The 24407-nt window shown below is 44.1% G+C and overlaps 1 protein-coding gene across 2 annotated transcripts in view; it reads left to right on the top strand.

The window, feature by feature from the left end:
• Positions 1–24407, top strand: part of LOC135068640 (transmembrane protein 132D-like) — a 1425735-nt gene that overhangs the window by 489449 nt on the left and 911879 nt on the right. Inside the window, exon 1 of one of the 2 annotated variants that reach the window (XM_063964610.1) lies at positions 21119–21302. The exons of the other annotated variant lie outside the window; for it this stretch is intronic. The gene's annotated coding sequence lies outside the window, so the exon portion shown is untranslated. Of the gene's footprint in view, positions 1–21118; positions 21303–24407 lie in introns of those variants that run through there. 2 annotated transcript variants of the gene reach the window in all.

Here is a 24407-nt window from a genome sequence, read left to right as displayed (position 1 = left end):
GGGAAGGAGGAGCACTTTTGAATGTGTGTGGGGGAAGGGGGGGGGGGTGCATTTTTTTAATGCTCGCATTGGGAGCCAAATTGTCTAGAAACAGCAGGATTGATTGTCGGTTTCTCAACAGTGATAAAGATATCAGGTTGGTAACTACTATCGGATGGTGGAAATATAATTAACTCTGTTTTGGAAATACTAAGCTTGAGAGTGGCAAAATGACATCCAAGATGAAACGGCAGACAGGCATTTAGTGACACGGACCAATACGGATGGTGACAAATCTGAGGAAGATAGGTATATTTTTGCATCATCCACATAGAGATGATACTGAAATCCAAAAGAGCTCATTACTTTGCCAAGAGATGTGGTATAGATTGATAAAAGCAGATGTCTAAGACTGAGCCTTGCAGTACTCCAACCAAAAGCTAAAAGGAGGTAGATTCAGAGAAGCGGACACTGGGGGTCATTCCAAGTTGATCGCACGTAGCAACTTTTTTGCTGCTTGTGCGATCAACTTGACGCCGCCTATGGGGAAGTGTATTTTAGCATAGCAAGGCTGTGATCGCTGTGCAGCCCTGCTATGCTAGAAAAGTTTCCTGCAAAACAAGACCAGGGTATGAGTTACTTACCCTGTGCGACAGATCCAGCGACAAAGGTCCGCTGCATACGAATGAGTCGGAATGACCCCCACTGAAAGAGCGATTATATAGGTAGGATAGGAACCAAGAAACATCTGTGTTCCGAATACCTAGGGATTGTAGTGTTTGTATGAGAGCAGAGTGATTAAGAGTGTGGCAGCAGAGAGATCTAGAGGAATAAGAAGTGAGTAATGTCCTTTAGACTTAGCAGTGACCAGATCATTCGCTACTTTACTCAATGCTGTCTCTGTGGAGTGTTGGGGATGAAAGCCTGACTGAATTAAGTCCAATAAGTTGTGTCAGTTAAGAAAGTGTGAGGCGGGGATAGGCAAGTTTCTCAAGTCTCTTAAAGGGGCATGGGAGCTGAGAGATCGGATGGTAGTTTGAGAGTGAGTTAGGATCAGAATTAGTTTTTTTCAGATTAGGAGTAATCACTGCATGCTTGAACAGTGAAGGAAAGATACCAGTAGAGAAAGAGAGAGAGAGAGAGAGAGAGATGTCAGTTAAGGTTAGAATGAGCACAGGAAACAGAGCATTAGTTATTTGTGAGAGTATAGGATCTAGAGGAGAGGTAGTAGAGTAGGAAGATGTAAAGAGTATTGATACTGTATTTCATCTTAATTTGTAATAGCAAATGAATAGAAGGTGCCAGAGGGAGCAGGTCACTGGCTGAAGAAGAGCATACCGTTTCATATTGGATCATATCAATCTTGTCCTTGAAGTAGGAAGCAAGATTTTGAGCTTTGATAGTGGCTGGTGGGTTGGTGATGGAGGGTTGAGAAGTGATTTAAATGTATTAAAAAGTTGTTTGGGGTTAGAGGCTTGAGCAGAGATCAGAGTTTAGAAATACGTTTGTTTGGTAGTGGTAGTCTTATACGTTATGAAGTCGCTTGGAGTCTGAGATTTGCGCCACTGTCATTCAACTTTACATCATAGTTTTTGTAGGTTCCATGTTTGACAAATAGACCTATGTGGAGTGTGATGGATAACTTCATCAATAGCTATTTCTAGTCTGGTTCAGGTGTGATACAGTTGTCTCAGGAGAATTGAATGCAGAAATAGGTGAGAGCAGTTGTTGCAAAGAGGTGCAAATTAATAGAGTTTTCTGCGAATTTCTGCGGGTTTTTGTAGGATTGGAGGACTTCAGTGACTTTGAGTTTGTAGTAATTGAGGAGAGCATGCAGAGAATAAGGTTGTGCTCTAAGAGAGGGAATGGAGTGTTAGTGAATTCTATCCTGATGAGTAGAGGAGTCAGTCCATTGGGAGAGGCCGAGAGAGGAGGTTAGAGAGAGTAGTTTGGAGACATGAGCAGCAGATTCAGACTAAATGCGGCCATCAGCCCGACAGTCCCATCGGTCTCATGGAAGCAGTGGACACCACTGAGGTTGGGAACAACAGTGAACTTTGCATGAGAGATAATTAATGGTAAATACTAAATCCCAACAGCATATTCTTTAGTAACCCTGCAATACTAAGCAAAATATGTAGCTGGTATTAGGGCCTCATTTAACAATCAGTCTTAAGTGTTGAAGCATGGTGTGAGAAATTGCCATTGCTATTTTTTTCAGAACTTTGTGCACTTCCAGTGGTCCAGTCCTGAGTGCCTTCAGGAATCATATATGCAGCTTTAATATTACGATAACTAAATTAATAATACTCTCAACTGAAGATAATAAAAAAAGTAATAATATACAGTATATGTAAAAAAGGATTTTGCTATGTCTCCGATAGAAATCGGTGTGTACTATCTCCATGTTGTTTTTGCTTTGCTTGGAGTTAAAACAACATCACACAGCAGAATGAATTAACCATTATTTTCTGAGTTCTATTTTTAGACAAAACATTTCACAACAGGCAAATTTAAAAATATTGTGTGAAATGGTAATTTTGCAGGATGGTGAAGCTAACTCAGAATTCAAAGACTGGAACCCCAGAACTGTGCACTTTTATGAATTGATCTGTTCTACAAGAAATCTTCACTAATAGCAACTCAGAGCTTATATACATTTAAATAGGCCGTGACCGCAGTTTTCTGTGTTTTATAGAATTTTTTTTTTCAACAAGTCTATAAAGTGAACATATCCTAAGTATTTTCAAGCCGATATGTTGGATTGATAATATAATTGCTTTGTCTGTAACCAAATCTAAATGTTCATGCAATTTATCATCAGAGACATAACATTGGGGGTGATTCAGACCTGATTACTGCTGTGCGTTTTTCGCACAGTGGGAAATCAGTGATTGACTGCACATGCATCTGAACATGAACCGCAATGCACAAGCGCATCAGCCAACAACAATGGGCATTGCCGGTCATCGACAAGATGGTGCGAAAATTTCATATGCACGAGCGTTCGCAAGATGATTGACAGGAAGAAGGTTAGGGTTGGGGTTGGGTGGTCACTGACCCTTTACTGGAAGTGTCCAGAAAAATGCAGGCATTCCCTGCAGCGTTTTCAGGGAGGGTGTCTGCACGTAAGCTCTGGCCTTGAACAGCCTGTTCTGATCGCACTGTAGCAGTAAGTCCTGGGCTGCGCACAGACTGCACACACTGGATTTTTGCAGCTCGGCGTACACATGCGATTGCACTCTTGCACGGTGAATTTACACTACCCTTTGGCGGCGACTATATGAATGCAGGACAACAAAGTTAGTAGCCCAGCGATCAGGTCTGAATCACCCCCATTGTACCAGTTAATTATACACACACACACACACACACACACACACACACACACATATGGGATTTGCTTTATTTATTATTAAGACGTGGATGAAGATCAGATCAGAATTTTCATGAAGTAATATTTTCAATTAAAATTTGTTTGCAAACTGTCAGCCATTACTGAACTGTTTTTATAGTACATATTTTTTTTATATGTGACATTACTAAAAAATATTCATGATTTAGTTTTGTATTGTTGCAGGTTATAAAGTAACTTTAGTGTCTCTAAACGAAATAATTTGTAATGTGAAATATGTAAAAACTAGAGATGTGCGGGTTCGGATTTACCCGGATCTCAAAACTGCATTTTATTGGCTCTCGGATGTCACGTGTTTTGAATAGCCACGAAGAAAAATCCAGATAAATCCGAATTTACGTGAATTTTGGCCTTAAGAACCAAGTAAATCCGAATTTCTATTAAAAATAAATAGTTATTGATATATCATTATTCTAAAAATGATGATTGATAGACAAGTGACTATTATCCGCTGTTTTAAAAGTAAAAGCTATTTTTTTTTCCGATTAGCCTTGAAAATTGTGAGGAAAAGAAGACATAAGATCAGCCCTCTTGTAACCATGAATTAGTTTTTCTATAACCCAATGTCCTCCGTGGAGAAAACATTAGATGTTCCTCTGTGATAAGAAAATGAAACAATAAGATAGAGGACTGTCGGGTTTACGCTTTGTAAATGTAAGACGGATGGTAGGTGTGATTGACTGTGACAGCCAGTGAGGAGCCTTGTTTACAGGTGTAGCTCATACTATCCATCACACTTCCATCTAATAGTGGAAGATGTCACAGATTTATACCTGAGTCTCCAACCAATGGATAAAGTGAATTCAACTGGACTTAGAGATCAAGTGAGGGCACTAGGAAACAACATCCCCACATTAAAATGAAACACTGTCATGGATATATTTAATACAAATGTCCCAGGGGTGGAATACATTCACGTCATTTAAAGAGTGTTCTAAAATATTAAAATATATCCAAAATGTTATTCTGCTTAAATAACAAAAATATGAGCTCCCAAAATTCTTGCAAACATGTGACTTAATGAAACATAGAGGGGTTGAAAAGAAAAAGTAAAGGGGAAAAAAGTAGAATTAAGGAAAGAATGCTGAAAAGAGAAATAATGTCAATGAAATGTAAGTTTGATGATGATTGTAGAAAAGGAGAAATGGATGAATGGATAGGAGATAAAGTTTATTATAAATCTCAGCATCTCTTTTTAAGAAAACAGTTTAAGTATCATTAAATGTAATATTAAGTTACCTTAAGAAAAACTGATAACATTTCCAAATCTATATATAAGCATTTCTGGATCTTGACATAATTGACTTATTTCTATTTGCTGTTAGCTACAGTATGTGCAAACTATTGTTTGCTATTATGTTCAACAAAGTGTGACTGGACACAGCATCATACAACTGGACAAATGACTTTCTATATAGTGACAATGAGCACAGAGCACAAACAAGTAATTGCAGTATATACTGTATAGGATGGATTCTATTTGAGCTAAACAAACTCCTTTATCACCTTACTTCTCCTAATTGTTTAATGGCAAAACAAGCATTTATACTTCTATGCAGTAGTAATGTTTAATATCCTGGACTAGCCACATCACGCCCATGCACCGTCCACTAAACTATATCGCACTCTCCGCACTTCCTACCTGGCTGTCCCTTTCAATGCCCATAAACAAAGCATGAAAGTAAAGGTAAGCTGGTCAGTGTTAGTAGTGATAGGCATGCAAAATCAGCCCAAGCAGACAGATATTTTTGTACTGTAAAGTATATTGAATTAAGGTGCTAGATTCACAGAAAAACATTATGCACATCAGGATTGCACTAAATATACAATATACATACATACTGTACTGTACATTATGCATAAGAGGAGTACACTAGATGAACATACATACATTGTGCACAGGAGGAATGCATACCTCCCAACTGTCCCGAATTAAGCGGGACAGTCCTGCTAGTTGGACACTGTCCCGCTGTCCCACTCACGGCCCGCAGTGTCACGCGGGTGTGCGGGCTGGGGACGACAGTTGGGAGAGCCAGTGATCACTGCTGCTCTGCAAAGCAGCCGGTGATCACTGAATAGATGCCGTGCGCATGCGCACAGTATCTATCAGTGCAAGGAGGGGAGCCGGGGGCTGTCCAGCCACTCAGGGAGACCTGAGCATGCCCCCAAAGTTATCAAAACAGGGGTCGCGGTGATAGGCCAGGCACTCTCAACTCGAGGCCCGCCCCATTCCAGCCATGGCCACACCTCCGGTGCAGCATGTCCCTATTCAGAAAAGATGAAAGTTGGGAGGTATGGGAATGCACTAAATGTACATGCATACAGAACATTATGCACAGGAGGAATGCACTAGATGCGCAGACAAACCTTATGCACAGGAGGAATGCACTAGATGCACAGACATACATTATGCACAGGAGGAATGCACTAGATGCACAGACAAACATTATGCACAGGAGGAATGCACTAGATGCACAGACATACATTATGCACAGGAGGAATGCACTAGATGCACAGACATACATTATGCACAGGAGGAATGCACTAGATGCACAGACATACATTATGCACAGGAGGAATGCGCTAGATGCACAGACATACATTATGCACAGGAGGAATACACTAGATGCACAGACATACATTATGCACAGGAGGAATGCACTAGATGCACAGACATACATTATGCACAGGAGGAATGCACTAGATGCACAGACATACATTATGCACAGGAGGAATGCACTAGATGCACAGACATATATTATGCACAGGAGGAAAGCACTAGATGCACATACATACATACATACATACATACATACATACATACATACATACATTATGCACAGGAGGAATGCACTAGATGCACAGACATACATTATGTACAGGAGGAATGCACTAGATGCACAGACATACATTATGCACAGGAGGAATGCACTAGATGTACGTACGTACGTACGTACGTACGTACGTACGTACGTACGTACATACATACATACATACATACATTATGCACAGGAGGAATGCACTAGATGCACAGACATACATTATGCACAGGAGGAATGCACTAGATGCACAGACATACATTATGCACAGGAGGAATGCACTAGATGCACAGACATATATTATGCACAGGAGGAATGCACTAGATGCACATAAATACATACATACATACATACATACATACATTATGCACAGGAGGAATCCACTATATGCACAGACATACATTATGCACAGGAGGAATGCACTAGCTGCACAGACATACATAATGCACAGGAGGAATGCACTAGATGCACAGACACACATTATGCACAGGAGGAATGCACTAGATGCACAGACAAACATTATGCACAGACATACATTATGCACAGGAGGAATGCACTAGATGCAGGAGCGTTTTTTTGGTGCGGATAAGCTGGGCGGGCACCCGTCACCCGCCAGCAACCCACACTCCAAACCCCAGCTGCAGCAGTTGCCATGGGATCTATGGGCGCCCGCTGCAGCCGACTCCATTGGGGGAAACACTCAGATGCTAGAGGTCCTACTTGACCTCTAACATCTGGAGGAGAGAAGGGAGACAGACACTAGAAGTTGAGTAGACCCTCTAGCATCTGAGTGTTTCCCTCAATGGAGGGTATATGGCACAGATAGCAAATGAGTGGCATAATACCTGAAGCCAAACCAGACCCTCTGACATTTCCATACCTCCCAAATGTCCCGAATTTGGCAGGACAGTCCCGTTTTTTTTAACACTGTGCCTCTGTCCCACATGTAGACTGTGGAGGGGAAGTTGGGAGGCCCCCTCTCATTTGTTGCTCTGTTTAGCAGAGCAGCGGTGAATGTTTACCAGGACACAGGGACTGGTGGCATGGCCAGCAGCTCACAGAGCGCTGGTCATGCCCCCACAGTGTTAAAAATGGTGTGTGGCTTGAGAACAAAGGCCATGCCCCCTAATATCAGGCATGCACCTTCTTACCTTCTATCCAAAGCTCCTGGGAGGAATGCATTCCCCCTCTACATCTGGCCTGCTGTGCTCAACCTCGCATTGGCTTTTCACATGGAAAATTGTACCTTTCTCACATTTAGGCCACATTTTTTAATGTATCTAAAATTAATAAACTATTCCTTCATTTTACTGCTACAAAAGTAATAAATAACTTAAGCTTTAGTGAGAAGTTAGTATTAACAGGTTATTAGTGAGACAATTAACAAGCTTACTGAATTATGCCCTTTTTTATGAAAAGAGTCTCACTGAACCCTTTTACCACATAGGAAACAATAGTACATTACATTGCCCACTGTTTAGATCGAGAATGGCAGACAAAACCACAAAGGCTTTTGACAGCACATTTTTCCATCTTTAATTATTTTCTCAGCTGCTATTCCTATATTATTATTATTTTTTTCATTTGGATTATAAAGAAACGCAACAGTTGTCAATACTCCCCCATGATTCATGCTTCTACAGTTTTTACACTAGATAACCAGTTCCCCATAAACACATGTCTTCCCCCTCCTTGAAGTCTGAAAATTATGTGTCATGCTGACAAAACACTCAAGCTTGTCTGATGCCTGGGAAACAAAGTGAATTCTATGTGCCAGAAATGTCTCTTCTGATTTAGACGTGTGTGCCATAGCTTTTTCATGTCTAATAAAATAATACATTATTCTTTGACATATTCACCTGCCACTGAGCAGCCTATTAACACACATTACTTGCAATCACAGACAAGTATGGATGATTATTCTTTAGAAAGGTACCTTTAGAACTAGAGATGAGCGGGTTCGGTTTCTCTGAAACCGAACCCGCACGAACTTCATGTTTTTTTCACGGGTCCGAGCAGACTCGGATCCTCCCGCCTTGCTCGGTTAACCCGAGCGCGCCCGAACGTCATCATGACGCTGTCGGATTCTCGCGAGACTCGGATTCTATATAAGGAGCCGCGCGTCGCCGCCATTTTCACACGTGCATTGAGATTGATAGGGAGAGGACGTGGCTGGCGTCCTCTCCATTAGAAATTAGATTAGAAGAGAGAGAGAGATTGTGCAGAGTCAGACAGAGTTTACCACAGTGACCAGTGCAGTTGTTGTTAGTTAACTTTTATTTATTTTAATATAATATATCCGTTCTCTGCTATATCCGTTCTCTGCCTGAAAAAAAACGATACACAGCAGCAGCCAGTCACACAGTGTGACTCAGTCTGTGTGCACTCAGCTCAGCCCAGTGTGCTGCACATCAATGTATAAAAGGCAAAGCTTATAATAATTGTGGGGGAGACTGGGGAGCACTGCAGGTTGTTATAGCAGGAGCCCCCAGGAGTACATAATATTATATTAATTTAAAATTAAACAGTGCACACTTTTGCTGCAGGAGTGCCACTGCCAGTGTGACTAGTGGTGACCAGTGCCTGACCACCAGTATAGTAGTATATTGTTGTATGTATTGTATACTATCTCTTTATCAACCAGTCTATATTAGCAGCAGACACAGTACAGTGCGGTAGTTCACGGCTGTGGCTACCTCTGTGTCGGCAGTCGGAACTCGGCAGGCAGTCCGTCCATCCATAATTGTATTACAATATATACCACCTAACCGTGGTATTTTTTTTTCTTTCTTTATACCGTCGTCATAGTGTCATACTAGTTGTTACGAGTATACTACTATCTCTTTATCAACCAGTGTACAGTGCGGTAGTTCACGGCTGTGGCTACCTCTGTGTCGGCAGTCGGCAGGCAGTCCGTCCATCCATAATTGTATTATTATTATAATATATACCACCTAACCGTGGTTTTTTTTTCATTCTTTATACCGTCATAGTGTCATACTAGTTGTTACGAGTATACTACTATCTCTTTATCAACCAGTGTACAGTGCGGTAGTTCACGGCTGTGGCTACCTCTGTGTCGGCAGTCGGCAGGCAGTCCGTCCATCCATAATTGTATTATTATTATAATATATACCACCTAACCGTGGTTTTTTTTTCATTCTTTATACCGTCGTCATAGTGTCATACTAGTTGTTACGAGTATACTACTATCTCTTTATCAACCAGTGTACAGTGCGGTAGTTCACGGCTGTGGCTACCTCTGTGTCGGCAGTCGGCAGGCAGTCCGTCCATCCATAATTGTATTATTATTATAATATATACCACCTAACCGTGGTTTTTTTTTCATTCTTTATACCGTCGTCATAGTGTCATACTAGTTGTTACGAGTATACTACTATCTCTTTATCAACCAGTGTACAGTGCGGTAGTTCACGGCTGTGGCTACCTCTGTGTCGGCAGTCGGCAGGCAGTCCGTCCATCCATAATTGTATTATTATTATAATATATACCACCTAACCGTGGTTTTTTTTTCATTCTTTATACCGTCGTCATAGTGTCATACTAGTTGTTACGAGTATACTACTATCTCTTTATCAACCAGTGTACAGTGCGGTAGTTCACAGCTGTGGCTACCTCTGTGTCGGCAGTCGGCAGGCAGTCCGTCCATCCATAATTGTATTATTATTATAATATATACCACCTAACCGTGGTATTTTTTTTTCTTTCTTTATACCGTCGTCATAGTGTCATACTAGTTGTTACGAGTATACTACTATCTCTTTATCAACCAGTGTACAGTGCGGTAGTTCACGGCTGTGGCTACCTCTGTGTCGGCAGTCGGCAGGCAGTCCGTCCATCCATAATTGTATTATTATTATAATATATACCACCTAACCGTGGTTTTTTTTTCATTCTTTATACCGTCGTCATAGTGTCATACTAGTTGTTACGAGTATACTACTATCTCTTTATCAACCAGTGTACAGTGCGGTAGTTCACGGCTGTGGCTACCTCTGTGTCGGCAGTCGGCAGGCAGTCCGTCCATCCATAATTGTATTATTATTATAATATATACCACCTAACCGTGGTTTTTTTTTCATTCTTTATACCGTCGTCATAGTGTCATACTAGTTGTTACGAGTATACTACTATCTCTTTATCAACCAGTGTACAGTGCGGTAGTTCACGGCTGTGGCTACCTCTGTGTCGGCAGTCGGCAGGCAGTCCGTCCATCCATAATTGTATTATTATTATAATATATACCACCTAACCGTGGTTTTTTTTTTCATTCTTTATACCGTCGTCATAGTGTCATACTAGTTGTTACGAGTATACTACTATCTCTTTATCAACCAGTGTACAGTGCGGTAGTTCACGGCTGTGGCTACCTCTGTGTCGGCAGTCGGCAGGCAGTCCGTCCATCCATAATTGTATTATTATTATAATATATACCACCTAACCGTGGTTTTTTTATACCACCTAACCGTGGCAGTCCGTCCATAATTGTATACTAGTATCCAATCCATCCATCTCCATTGTTTACCTGAGGTGCCTTTTAGTTCTGCCTATAAAATATGGAGAACAAAAAAGTTGAGGTTCCAAAATTAGGGAAAGATCAAGATCCACTTCCACCTCGTGCTGAAGCTGCTGCCACTAGTCATGGCCGAGACGATGAAATGCCAGCAACGTCGTCTGCCAAGGCCGATGCCCAATGTCATAGTACAGAGCATGTCAAATCCAAAACACCAAATATCAGAAAAAAAAGGACTCCAAAACCTAAAATAAAATTGTTGGAGGAGAAGCGTAAACTTGCCAATATGCCATTTACCACACGGAGTGGCAAGGAACGGCTGAGGCCCTGGCCTATGTTCATGGCTAGTGGTTCAGCTTCACATGAGGATGGAAGCACTCAGCCTCTCGCTAGAAAACTGAAAAGACTCAAGCTGGCAAAAGCACCGCAAAGAACTGTGCGTTCTTTGAAATCCCAAATCCACAAGGAGAGTCCAATTGTGTCGTTTGCGATGCCTGACCTTCCCAACACTGGACGTGAAGAGCATGCGCCTTCCACTATTTGCATGCCCCCTGCAAGTGCTGGAAGGAGCACCCGCAGTCCAGTTCCTGATAGTCAGATTGAAGATGTCAGTGTTGAAGTACACCAGGATGAGGAGGATATGGGTGTTGCTGGCGCTGGGGAGGAAATTGACCAGGAGGATTCTGATGGTGAGGTGGTTTGTTTAAGTCAGGCACCCGGGGAGACACCTGTTGTCCGTGGGAGGAATATGGCCGTTGACATGCCAGGTGAAAATACCAAAAAAATCAGCTCTTCGGTGTGGAGGTATTTCACCAGAAATGCGGACAACAGGTGTCAAGCCGTGTGTTCCCTTTGTCAAGCTGTAATAAGTAGGGGTAAGGACGTTAACCACCTCGGAACATCCTCCCTTATACGTCACCTGCAGCGCATTCATAATAAGTCAGTGACAAGTTCAAAAACTTTGGGTGACAGCGGAAGCAGTCCACTGACCAGTAAATCCCTTCCTCTTGTAACCAAGCTCACGCAAACCACCCCACCAACTCCCTCAGTGTCAATTTCCTCCTTCCCCAGGAATGCCAATAGTCCTGCAGGCCATGTCACTGGCAAGTCTGACGAGTCCTCTCCTGCCTGGGATTCCTCCGATGCATCCTTGCGTGTAACGCCTACTGCTGCTGGCGCTGCTGTTGTTGCCGCTGGGAGTCGATGGTCATCCCAGAGGGGAAGTCGTAAGCCCACTTGTACTACTTCCAGTAAGCAATTGACTGTTCAACAGTCCTTTGCGAGGAAGATGAAATATCACAGCAGTCATCCTACTGCAAAGCGGATAACTGAGTCCTTGACAACTATGTTGGTGTTAGACGTGCGTCCGGTATCCGCCGTTAGTTCACAGGGAACTAGACAATTTATTGAGGCAGTGTGCCCCCGTTACCAAATACCATCTAGGTTCCACTTCTCTAGGCAGGCGATACCGAGAATGTACACGGACGTCAGAAAAAGACTCACCAGTGTCCTAAAAAATGCAGTTGTACCCAATGTCCACTTAACCACGGACATGTGGACAAGTGGAGCAGGGCAGGGTCAGGACTATATGACTGTGACAGCCCACTGGGTAGATGTATGGACTCCCGCCGCAAGAACAGCAGCGGCGGCACCAGTAGCAGCATCTCGCAAACGCCAACTCTTTCCTAGGCAGGCTACGCTTTGTATCACCGCTTTCCAGAATACGCACACAGCTGAAAACCTCTTACGGCAACTGAGGAAGATCATCGCGGAATGGCTTACCCCAATTGGACTCTCCTGTGGATTTGTGGCATCGGACAACGCCAGCAATATTGTGTGTGCATTAAATATGGGCAAATTCCAGCACGTCCCATGTTTTGCACATACCTTGAATTTGGTGGTGCAGAATTTTTTAAAAAACGACAGGGGCGTGCAAGAGATGCTGTCGGTGGCCAGAAAAATTGCGGGACACTTTCGGCGTACAGGCACCACGTACAGAAGACTGGAGCACCACCAAAAACTACTGAACCTGCCCTGCCATCATCTGAAGCAAGAAGTGGTAACGAGGTGGAATTCAACCCTCTATATGCTTCAGAGGTTGGAGGAGCAGCAAAAGGCCATTCAAGCCTATACAATTGAGCACGATATAGGAGATGGAATGCACCTGTCTCAAGTGCAGTGGAGAATGATTTCAACGTTGTGCAAGGTTCTGATGCCCTTTGAACTTGCCACACGTGAAGTCAGTTCAGACACTGCCAGCCTGAGTCAGGTCATTCCCCTCATCAGGCTTTTGCAGAAGAAGCTGGAGGCATTGAAGAAGGAGCTAACACGGAGCGATTCCGCTAGGCATGTGGGACTTGTGGATGCAGCCCTTAATTCGCTTAACAAGGATTCACGGGTGGTCAATCTGTTGAAATCAGAGCACTACATTTTGGCCACCGTGCTCGATCCTAGATTTAAAGCCTACCTTGGATCTCTCTTTCCGGCAGACACAGGTCTGCTGGGGTTGAAAGACCTGCTGGTGACAAAATTGTCAAGTCAAGCGGAACGCGACCTGTCAACATCTCCTCCTTCACATTCTCCCGCAACTGGGGGTGCGAGGAAAAGGCTCAGAATTCCGAGCCCACCCGCTGGCGGTGATGCAGGGCAGTCTGGAGCGACTGCTGATGCTGACATCTGGTCCGGACTGAAGGACCTGACAACGATTACGGACATGTCGTCTACTGTCACTGCATATGATTCTCTCAACATTGATAGAATGGTGGAGGATTATATGAGTGACCGCATCCAAGTAGGCACGTCACACAGTCCGTACTTATACTGGCAGGAAAAAGAGGCAATTTGGAGGCCCTTGCACAAACTGGCTTTATTCTACCTAAGTTGCCCTCCCACAAGTGTGTACTCCGAAAGAGTGTTTAGTGCCGCCGCTCACCTTGTCAGCAATCGGCGTACGAGGTTACATCCAGAAAATGTGGAGAAGATGATGTTCATTAAAATGAATTATAATCAATTCCTCCGCGGAGACATTGACCAGCAGCAATTGCCTCCACAAAGTACACAGGGAGCTGAGATGGTGGATTCCAGTGGGGACGAATTGATAATCTGTGAGGAGGGGGATGTACACGGTGATATATCGGAGGGTGAAGATGAGGTGGTCATCTTGCCTCTGTAGAGCCAGTTTGTGCAAGGAGAGATTAATTGCTTCTTTTTTGGGGGGGGTCCAAACCAACCCGTCATATCAGTCACAGTCGTGTGGCAGACCCTGTCACTGAAATGATGGGTTGGTTAAAGTGTGCATGTCCTGTTTTGTTTATACAACATAAGGGTGGGTGGGAGGGCCCAAGGATAATTCCATCTTGCACCTCTTTTTTCTTTTCTTTTTCTTTGCATCATGTGCTGATTGGGGAGGGTTTTTTGGAAGGGACATCCTGCGTGACACTGCAGTGCCACTCCTAGATGTGCCCGGTGTTTGTGTCGGCCACTAGGGTCGCTAATCTTACTCACACAGTCAGCTACCTCATTGCGCCTCTTTTTTTCTTTGCGTCATGTGCTGTTTGGGGAGGGTTTTTTGGAAGGGCCATCCTGCGTGACACTGCAGTGCCACTCCTAGATGGGCCCGGTGTTTGTGTCGGCCACTAGGGTCGCTAATCTTACTCACACAGCTACCTCATTGCGCCTCTTTTTTTCTTTGCGTCATGTGCTGTTTGGGGAGGGTTTTTTGGAAGGGACATCCTGCGTGACACTGCAGTGCCACTCCTAGATGGGCCCGGTGTTTGTGTCGGCCACTAGGGTCGCTTATCTTTCTCACACAGCTACCTCATTGCGCCTCTTTTTTTCTTTGCGTCATGTGCTGTTTGGGGAGGGTTTTTTGGAAGGGACATCCTGCGTGACACTGCAGTGCCACTCCTAGATGGGCCCGGTGTTTGTGTCGGCCACTAGGGTCGCTTATCTTTCTCACACAGTCAGCTACCTCATTGCGCCTCTTTTTTTCTTTGCGTCATGTGCTGTTTGGGGAGGGTTTTTTGGAAGGGACATCCTGCGTGACACTGCAGTGCCACTCCTAGATGGGCCCGGTGTTTGTGTCGGCCACTAGGGTCGCTTATCTTTCTCACACAGTCAGCTACCTCATTGCGCCTCTTTTTTTCTTTGTGTCATGTGCTGTTTGGGGAGGGTTTTTTGGAAGGGACATCCTGCGTGACACTGCAGTGCCACTCCTAGATGGGCCCGGTGTTTGTGTCGGCCACTAGGGTCGCTTATCTTTCTCACACAGTCAGCTACCTCATTGCGCCTCTTTTTTTCTTTGCGTCATGTGCTGTTTGGGGAGGGTTTTTTGGAAGGGACATCCTGCGTGACACTGCAGTGCCACTCCTAGATGGGCCCGGTGTTTGTGTCGGCCACTAGGGTCGCTAATCTTACTCACACAGCTACCTCATTGCGCCTCTTTTTTTCTTTGCGTCATGTGCTGTTTGGGGAGGGTTTTTTGGAAGGGACATCCTGCGTGACACTGCAGTGCCACTCCTAGATGGGCCCGGTGTTTGTGTCGGCCACTAGGGTCGCTTATCTTACTCACACAGCGACCTCGGTGCAAATTTTAGGACTAAAAATAATATTGTGAGGTGTGATGTGTTCAGAATAGGCTGAAAATGAGTGTAAATTATGTTTTTTGAGGTTAATAATACTTTGGGATCAAAATTACCCCCAAATTCTATGATTTAAGCTGTTTTTTAGGGTTTTTTGAAAAAAACACCCGAATCCAAAACACACCCGAATCCGACAAAAAAAATTCGGTGAGGTTTTGCCAAAACGCGGTCGAACCCAAAACACGGCCGCGGAACCGAACCCAAAACCAAAACACAAAACCCGAAAAATTTCCGGCGCTCATCTCTATTTAGAACATGTTTGATAGTTGTTTAATCAATAACGTTTTCAGTGCACGAGACAAACACAGTGACTCAAAGAATCCTATGAAAAATATAAGTTATCTTTTTACATTTGAAATACATTTTTCTCACAAGGTAACAGATAGGAAAATAGTTTTTCCAGATGAATGATGCGTAGAGGTTACTGGCAACCATTTTAAATAAAGAATATATCAAAACACAATATGGATTGTACAGATGAAGGTATGCCCATATGTAAGCAGCATGTCTTGCATGAATAAGTGACCCCAGTCATATAGGGCTAGTATGCAGACTTACACACACTTTGCATGCATCAGATGTTATGACCTGGGAGGAGGAATGGGTAAGGGAATGGGGCATTTTCATATAGGCAAGTGGTTCCCAAACTTTTTTGAATCACGGTCCCCTAGACTATCAGAATTTTTTTCACGGCATCCCATACGATTTTGCCAGAGGACAGGATGCCTGCTGTCAATATCCCGACAGCGGCATCCCATCCGCCAGAATGCTGGAAGCGGGGCGAGCACTAAGAGTCCCATTGCAGGCTTGGATCTATTAACGCTCTATGGGTGTCGTGGACACGCACGAGTGGAAATTGCCCTGTTGCACCGGTATTCTGGGTGTCTGTATTGTCGGCTGTTGGGATTCCGGCGTCAGTATCCTGAACGCCGAGATCCCGACAGCCGTCATGTTAACCGCAACCCTTAGGTGTATATGTCTCTAAAATTGTACTCTACTCCATATGCTTATGTGCCGGCATATGGGTTTTTTTTTCATGCACTTTTCTTTAGAGTCATTTACTCCCATTTTACAGTATTTCCAACTCTACATCAGCAATCAGCCCCAACTACAGTTCACCGTGTATTTGTGCTACAGTAATTAAAGTCTAAACTAACATTTACTGTATGCCATGCAGTAAAGTGAATCTAGAAATGGGCTTCCCTGTTGAAGTGCAGCTGGAAGATGTGAAATGCACTTCAATGTGAATAGAGGACTAGACTTGGTCCCTGCCAGTAAAAATAAATGTTGTGTTAAAAAAAACAGCACCACCAACTCTGATGCTCCAAAAAAATTAAGCTAACACTTCAAAACATCCTCAGATTAGCCTTGAAAGAGATACACACAGTATTGAAACATGTCAGCTGGAAGAGCAAGTGCTGTGATATCACTGGCATATCTATAATGGGTGCAATGTGTGCGGTATACACGGGTCCTTGGGTCCAGGGGGGCCGGCACACCCTGCACCCATTTAATTATAAGTACCACTCCATCGGCACGCGCTGGCTGCAGAGCTGCTAAAATCACTGGGAAAATGGCCACTGCGGGCATTTTCCAGTGATTCACACATACACAACAGAGATGTCCCCGAGAACGTGGCGCTGGCGCCATGTTCCCGGAGACCTGCACATGCACAGTAGGGTCTGGCACAATGCCAGAGTTTACTGCACCGCCGGAGAATAGAGGGCCTGACTGGAGCCTGCACATGGGCCCCCTCATCTCTTAAAGTGCCTCTGATCCATATGCATGAGGAGCATATGGATGTCCCAGCAATTCTGGGACTTTTGTGATGCACCTTTTATGTGCTTATTATTTTTATATCTATGTTTTTTGAAGTGTATTGATTAAATATTGCATATTGCTATCTTGATGGTATTACACAAAGTTTATTTCCTCTCTGTTTATTATACCTTGTGAGAAACATGTATTGGAAAGGAAAATACACCTATATTGACCTACTGAAGGTCGGTATAGGGCCATTCCATGAAAAGAAGTAAAAATGCCCCATTCTGTATGTGACACTGTAGCTGTGTATCTTTTCAGTGTCCAGCATAGTTAAGTTACAGCTCTTTCTCATGGGTTTTCGTAAAACAACACAGGCCCTTAATTTGGAGCTGAGGGGAATTATCAAGTGGAAGTGATATTTTAACAGAAATTGATACGTTAAACCTTGTACATGATAGTAAAATGGTCCCATATCATCTTCGGCTAGTAAGAGTGTATATATATATATATATATATATATATATATGGAGTCCTTTATGGTGTGTTCGTTGTAGGCAAATTGATGGGCTCTCTCCTCTTCACAAATGGGTATACCAAAGTATATTGTCGGGCGCTAGAATGGGGTGTTTTCCTAGCTGCTGTATAAGGGAGATAGTCAGTCTCCCTACATATACATGAAGTAAAAGAAAAGGAAAACCGCGCTAGATTCAAATTCCTGAACACATTTAATATATTGGTGTTAAAAAGATAAGATTAAGATAAAATTAAAATTAAGATTAAAATTAAAAGATAGTAAGGGAACCCACACTGGGTTTATTAGATTTGTGTCTCCTTATCCTCATCTTTGGTAGACAATTTCACTTAGTTTTTACTTCATCTTTCACATGGGATATTAATTATATATATGTTAATGTCATTTGAAATACTACACTATGGTAGTTATATTTTTTTTATTGACATGAATTAATGTGAAAAATGTGAGAAATCAGAAGAAAGGAAAAGTTGTGTCTGGACCGTTGCGAGGGCAGTCCGCGGCGACTGCGTGATGTCACACGCAGCCATTGCGACCCGGCCATCACAGCTAGGATGCACACTAGCTGCGCTGGCAGGGAGCTACTTTGTGGGTGCGAAAGCATATCCACCGTGCGATGCTTTCGCACCCTTGCGGGTGTGTGTGTGTGGGGATGGGGTGGGGCGGACTAGCCCTGTGCTGAGCGTCCCCCCGCATGTCTGAGAAACTGATCGTAGATGTGCTCAATTTAGCAATCTACGTTCAGCTCTGAATTACCCCCTCAGACTGGATTGCTGCAGCGATTGCAGTCTAAAGCCCTTTGGGGAGTAAACCCAGTGAGATGCGATTGTCTCTACCTAATTGACAGGCAGAGGCGGTCGCGGGGCGGGAGGGGGTGTTGGTGGGGTGCAGTCCGGACAATGCAGGTGTGTCCAGACCATTATGGGCCGCGGCGGCTGCATGAGTGGGGATGCGACGGGTAGCCGCCTGCCAGCACTGCTAGGATGCGCATTAGCTGCGCTGGCAGGGAGCTACTTAGTGGGTGCTAAAGCATCACCGTTTTGCAATGCTTTTACACCCTTGGGGGGGCAGGACCTGACATGTGGGGCGGACTAGCCCTGTGCTGGGTTTCTCCCCGCATGTCTGAGAAACTGATCGTAGATGTGCTAAATTTAGCACATCTACGATCAGCTCTGAATTACCCCCAGTGTTTGTGTACATACACAAATGGCAGTTGCAGTATGTTTCATATATCATAGCCTGAAGGTAATTTTGTACAATATTCTTACAAAACCTTCATCTCCTACACACATAACAAGACTTTCTAGACTACCCGAACTGCAAAATCAGAACAGTCCCCTCAAATCTATGCAGCTCCCCAAGACTATTTGCTCACTCTACTCCATCTTGAAACACTAAAAGGCTCAGGGATCATTCAGAGCTGAATGGATATGAACTCAGAACATAAGTAGCAAAAAGATACATAAAAAGGGCATTTACAGTATGTGCATTTGTTCAGTCTGATGCTTCTCTATATACATTCAAAGACAATAACATTAACTCCAGCAATATTTCAGGTGATTAAAGTGTCAAATCATAGAGATACCATAGAGATAGCTTGACAGTAGTAAATGCTAAAGTTGCAATAGCCTGTTAGTACACAGCAGAATATTGTACGCAGAGTAAAATATACAATAAAGAATATATTCTTGACTGTGTGAATAATAATGCAGACATTGCTTAATTAGATACAAATACAAATTAAGAGAAAAATAAACATTTAATTTTAAGAATTGCCTAATATACTGTTGGGCAGATTCAATTATCATGGCTAAAGCTCCAGGTTTAATGTCCAGAGCTGTTCAATCATTAGGCAATTTCCCCATGTGGCAAATCAGTGGGGAACCCACATTAACCCATAGGTAAAGTGCTCCAAATTTATGGGTTACCCTGTGCGCTAAGCCCTAGAGGGTACATGTAATTCAGAACTTTTCCTTGCAGCCTCAGAAGTTACAAGGAAATTCTGCTTTAAATTCACCCTCTGGGGCTGAGCGCACGGGGTAGCCAAGCCAGGTTGGTTTTGCCTTTAAATGAATTGCTGCTTTAAATCTAGTGACTATCACTAAAAGGGAACCAGCTCTCGCAATTCGCGGGCTATTACATTTGTCCCTTGGTTTTCAAATTGTGAACAGTTGCTGGAACTTTCAAACTCATGGGATCAACTGGCTATTGAGCTCTGTCCAAATTTTTCGCTTTTCCAGCACAGCAATTACATGAACAGATGTGATTGTTATTCTCTATTTATAATCCTTTTTGTTTTTAAGAAACCTGTTTGCATATTATTTAATTATACAGTTATAATTTCCTGTCTTTGTGGTCTTCACAACTTAATTTGCCATATAGTTTCATTATTAAAATGCTGCATTACTGAAATACAGGGGGTTGTTTAGTTTACATTAACTCGGGTTAATTTAAGATTTTACTGTAGGAGATTTTAAGGCCTGAAGACCCTAACAACTCCCACAAAGTTTTAGCCTTAAATCAAAGTCTGAGATATACAGTAGCTAAAGAAGTATAGTAATAATCTGCTGACCCTTTGTTAGGCACAAGTCATGCAGGCTATGGGGCTGATTCTAAGTCTGACACAGCAGCCTCCATGTGTGCGTCTATTGGTGATCACGTGTCTGCAGCTTCATGCCTTTGCCTGGTTTACATCCGTGCGTATGAATGTGCAAGTACTTAGATGCCCACTTTGTGCTTCCTTAGATGCTCAAATACTGATTGGTGTGTCTTTATACACAACCATTGGTCACACCACCAAAACTTGCACCAGACGTATCCTAGGTGCACATTCTCCATCACAGTGTGGTCTTTAATATGAGCGATTAAGTGTCTGTTTGTGCATATTCTTCAGCCGCACGCCTGTAACACTCCCGTAATGCACCCATAAGATGGACCATCTCCCTGTGCTAAACAGCTACTTCAGTGCAGAAGTGACCAATACATTTTAAGACACTGCTCCATGCAAGCACCTGAAATCACCACTGCAACACTGTATCAGGGCCATAATTTGGTGTGTCATGCACAGTGAAAGGGCTCTGTGGACGACACCATCAGTGCATCATTGACCTTGCTTCTGGCTATGAGGGTGCCAAGATTGCTTCTGCAGAGCTGTTCTTTTGTCCTTTGGACACTCCAGACAGGCATCCTGCAGTCTACATATGTGGTACCCCAGAACTATAGAGTACCATTAGAACTAAAGTGTCCTGGTGTGGGTATTAATATATATGTGAAATGGGGAGCTCTGCCTGTCAATGTAAATGGGACATAGACTAAGCTAGGACAGAGCCAGCTGCCTGTGCAGTCAGCAGGAGCAGGACTGGCATATGCTGACACAGAGACTGTTGGTGGATAGAGGGGCTGAGAAATGACTGTTGAACTGTAGCCCTGAGGTAGTTGTGAGGAAAGACACCATGCTGTGAGACCTGCAGCAGAGCGGCAGGGAAAGGTAGCCAAGCCCCGGCAGTCCCGTTAAACTGAACGGCAGTCCCATAGCTGGAGGCTGGTGTTATAGTGAAGAGGGCACATCCTTCTCCCCAGATTGGACTGGCTGAGAGGCGGCCTAAGAGATAGGCAGGAGGTGGGTGTTACATACAGTGCTGGGCAGCTGAAGGGAGGCAGCTTTACCTCCTGGACACTACAGAGCAGCACACATACCCGTTAGGTTAAATGTCAATATGAGCTACTTTTTACTACTAAAACTGTGCAAGTTATAACTTAAGGCCTCGTATATAGGGGCTAATTCAGACCTGATCGTAGCCATGCAAAATTTTGCACGGCTATGATCTGCCACTCTGACATGCCGGGGGTGGGGGTTCGGGGGGGGGGGGGGACACGCCCAGCACAGGGCTAGTCCGCTCTGCATGTCTGGCCCTCCCCCCACTGCATGGGTGCGATAGCATCGCACGGCGCCGATGCTATCGCACTCAGCGAGTAAGTCCCTACCTGCACACAGCAGCTATCAGGTCTGAATTAGCCCCATAGAAATCAGCTGCTGGCTGGATACCATCAGTTTGTTACCTTGCATCCCAGTATGATAAAAGAAAGACTAGAAACATTCCCCATCCACACTCTCCATAATAACTCTGGTTGAATTCAACAGAACGGTGCAATCTACCTCTTTTTATCTCAAATAAAAATAAAATTGTCCACTGTGAGGCTACCAGAGCTTCAGTAAAGAGGTACCGTTCTTCACCAGGATAACTAAAGCTCATGCTGTATCTACCTTTTTATCTTAAGGGATTCAGGGGCAGATGTATTAAGCCTGGAGAAGTGATAAAGTGGAAGGTGATAATGCACCAGTCAGCTCCTGTCGTTTTTCAAACCCAGCCTGTAACTTGACAGTTGGCTGGTGCGTGACCTTCCACTTTATCACTTCTCTAGGCGTAATAACACTGATATTAAATATATGTGCATACAGTATATGGCACCGCAAAAAATTGTGCGTGCCCCTTTAAAAGTGAAAGAACAGTGTTTGCAACCTGGAGAGTGTTATGCTGGTACAAGAAAGGTCAGGTCATGTTTCCTGTACTTGTGACGTGGCGAAAATCGACTGGATAAAAAGAGAGAGAGCCTTGTGGGAAGGAGTGGGATGCAGTTAGAGAGAAGCCATTAAAGTAGTTGAATGTGTTATGAGGAGTGGAGCGAGAGAAGCTGAATCAGAGCAAACCAGGCGGTCACAGAGCGCTGCAGAAGTAGAGCAGTGTGGTGCTTCCGTGGGTGCAGAGAACTGGGAGAGCGGGCATGAGACATCGCAGCCAGGGACCGAACACTGCCAGGTCTTTGCAGAGGTGCAGATGCTGCAGCCATCTTGAGAAGCTGAAAACTGCTGAGGCAGGTCCATCCAGAGAGCAGAATAACCTAAGAGGTTCAGAGTGAGTAAACAAAGACTGTGTTGTGGACTGCAAGCGGGCGAGTGCTAGATCCGATTGTCCATTTGTCACACACATACTACACATGACCACATGGAGAGAAGGGGTTCTTATCTTTTTTTAATTCATCATTTATATTGTGATTGTCCAGTTTTGCCAAATAACTAATCACCATCTTTAATCCAGAGTTTTTTAAGGCTCAATAAAAGAAATGCCCTGTTGGAAATTGCTATCAGTACATTATTGTTGCATATCAATCTATGCTACCGCTCTGAGCACAACGAACAAGGCAGGGGCATAATGTCTGCCTCTGGGCTCCAAGCCCTAAAGGAGCACCTGCATGTACAGCAGCACCTGTGTGGTTCACAGTGTTATCCAAGTGTGCTGGAGCTCTGCGGCACAACTGCTACTGTTGCATAGTTAATTGGCTCTATCCAAGGAGCTCTCCTAACTACTGTAATAGGGGACAGGATGGCTGTCATCTGGTACTGCTCAGCCTGTGCTGCAGCAGAAATGGTGTACCCGCTGCTGCAGCTGGACTGTGAGATGGGACCCACCGGTGATTGCTGATTCTGCATACTGCAGATGGCTGAATATCGTGAGCCTGACGTGACCCTCCGGCTGTTGTCAGTATAGCTGGAGCTCTGCCAATTTACTGCGAGCTCCGGCTGAAAGTGCGATCTATATAGTTCTGTAAGTTGTAGATATATATGTATGTGTGTATATATATATATATATATACAGTATATACATACACACACATATGCCATATGTTTTCCCTTTTTTGTTATGGGGAGGCACAAAACTCCAAAATGCCTTCGGGCGACTGAGATGTACTTGCACCTCTGGAACAAGGTACAGCACAATAACCACGAACACCTGTGATACACATACCTCCCAACATGACCCTCTCCAGGAAGGACAGAATGCTCTGCTCCTGGACTTCTCTCTTAATTTATGATTGCCATCATCTGTGCTGAAACACCTTTCTTATCGATTAACCTGTTCACCACAGGTGATGGTAATCATACATTAATGAGGGAAGTCCAGAAGCAGAGCATTGTGTCCCTCCTGGAGAGGGGTTCACTACGGCTGGCCGGCGGTCGGGCTCCCGGCGACCAGCATCCCGGCACCGGGAGCCCGATCACCGGCTTACCGACAGCGTGGCGAGCGCAAATGAGCCCCTTGCGGGCTCGCTGCGCTCGCCACTCTACGGGCACGGTGGCGCTTTACGCGCGCCACACTATTTTATTCTCCCTCTATGGGGGTCGTGGACCCCCACGAGGGAAAATAAGTGTCGGTATGCCGGCTGTCAGGCTCCCGGCGCCGGTATACTGAGCGCCGGGAGCCCGACCGCCGGCATACAGAAGACCACCCCTGGAGAGGGTCATGTTGGGAGGCATGGATACCTCTTCCAACCACTTAGAAACCTGCCAACCCAGGGGTGTTACACAGTCACATACTGTATATATAAATGAAGGAATATTGCATTAGACTTGAAGAGTATTTGAATAAAAGAAGTTATTCAGAGTTGTTAGCAAACCAAAAATAGTTAGCAATTAGACAAAACCATGTTGCACTGCAGGTGTGGCAGATGCATAGAAAGGTAGATTTGGGTGGATTATATTGTTTCTGTGCAGTGTAAATACTTTCTTCTTTGTTTTTATTCTGCAATTTATATTTCAGTTTGAACACACCCCATCCAAATCTAACTCTCTCTGCACATGTTAAATCTGCCCCCCTGCAGTGCAACATGACTTTGCCAAATTGCTAACTTTTTTGGTTTGTCAACAACTCTAAATAACCCCCAAGGT

The sequence above is a fragment of the Pseudophryne corroboree genome, chromosome 1 (assembly GCF_028390025.1).
Source record: "Pseudophryne corroboree isolate aPseCor3 chromosome 1, aPseCor3.hap2, whole genome shotgun sequence".
Classification (NCBI taxonomy): domain Eukaryota; kingdom Metazoa; phylum Chordata; class Amphibia; order Anura; family Myobatrachidae; genus Pseudophryne; species Pseudophryne corroboree.
This window is presented reverse-complemented; position numbering and strand designations above follow the sequence as displayed.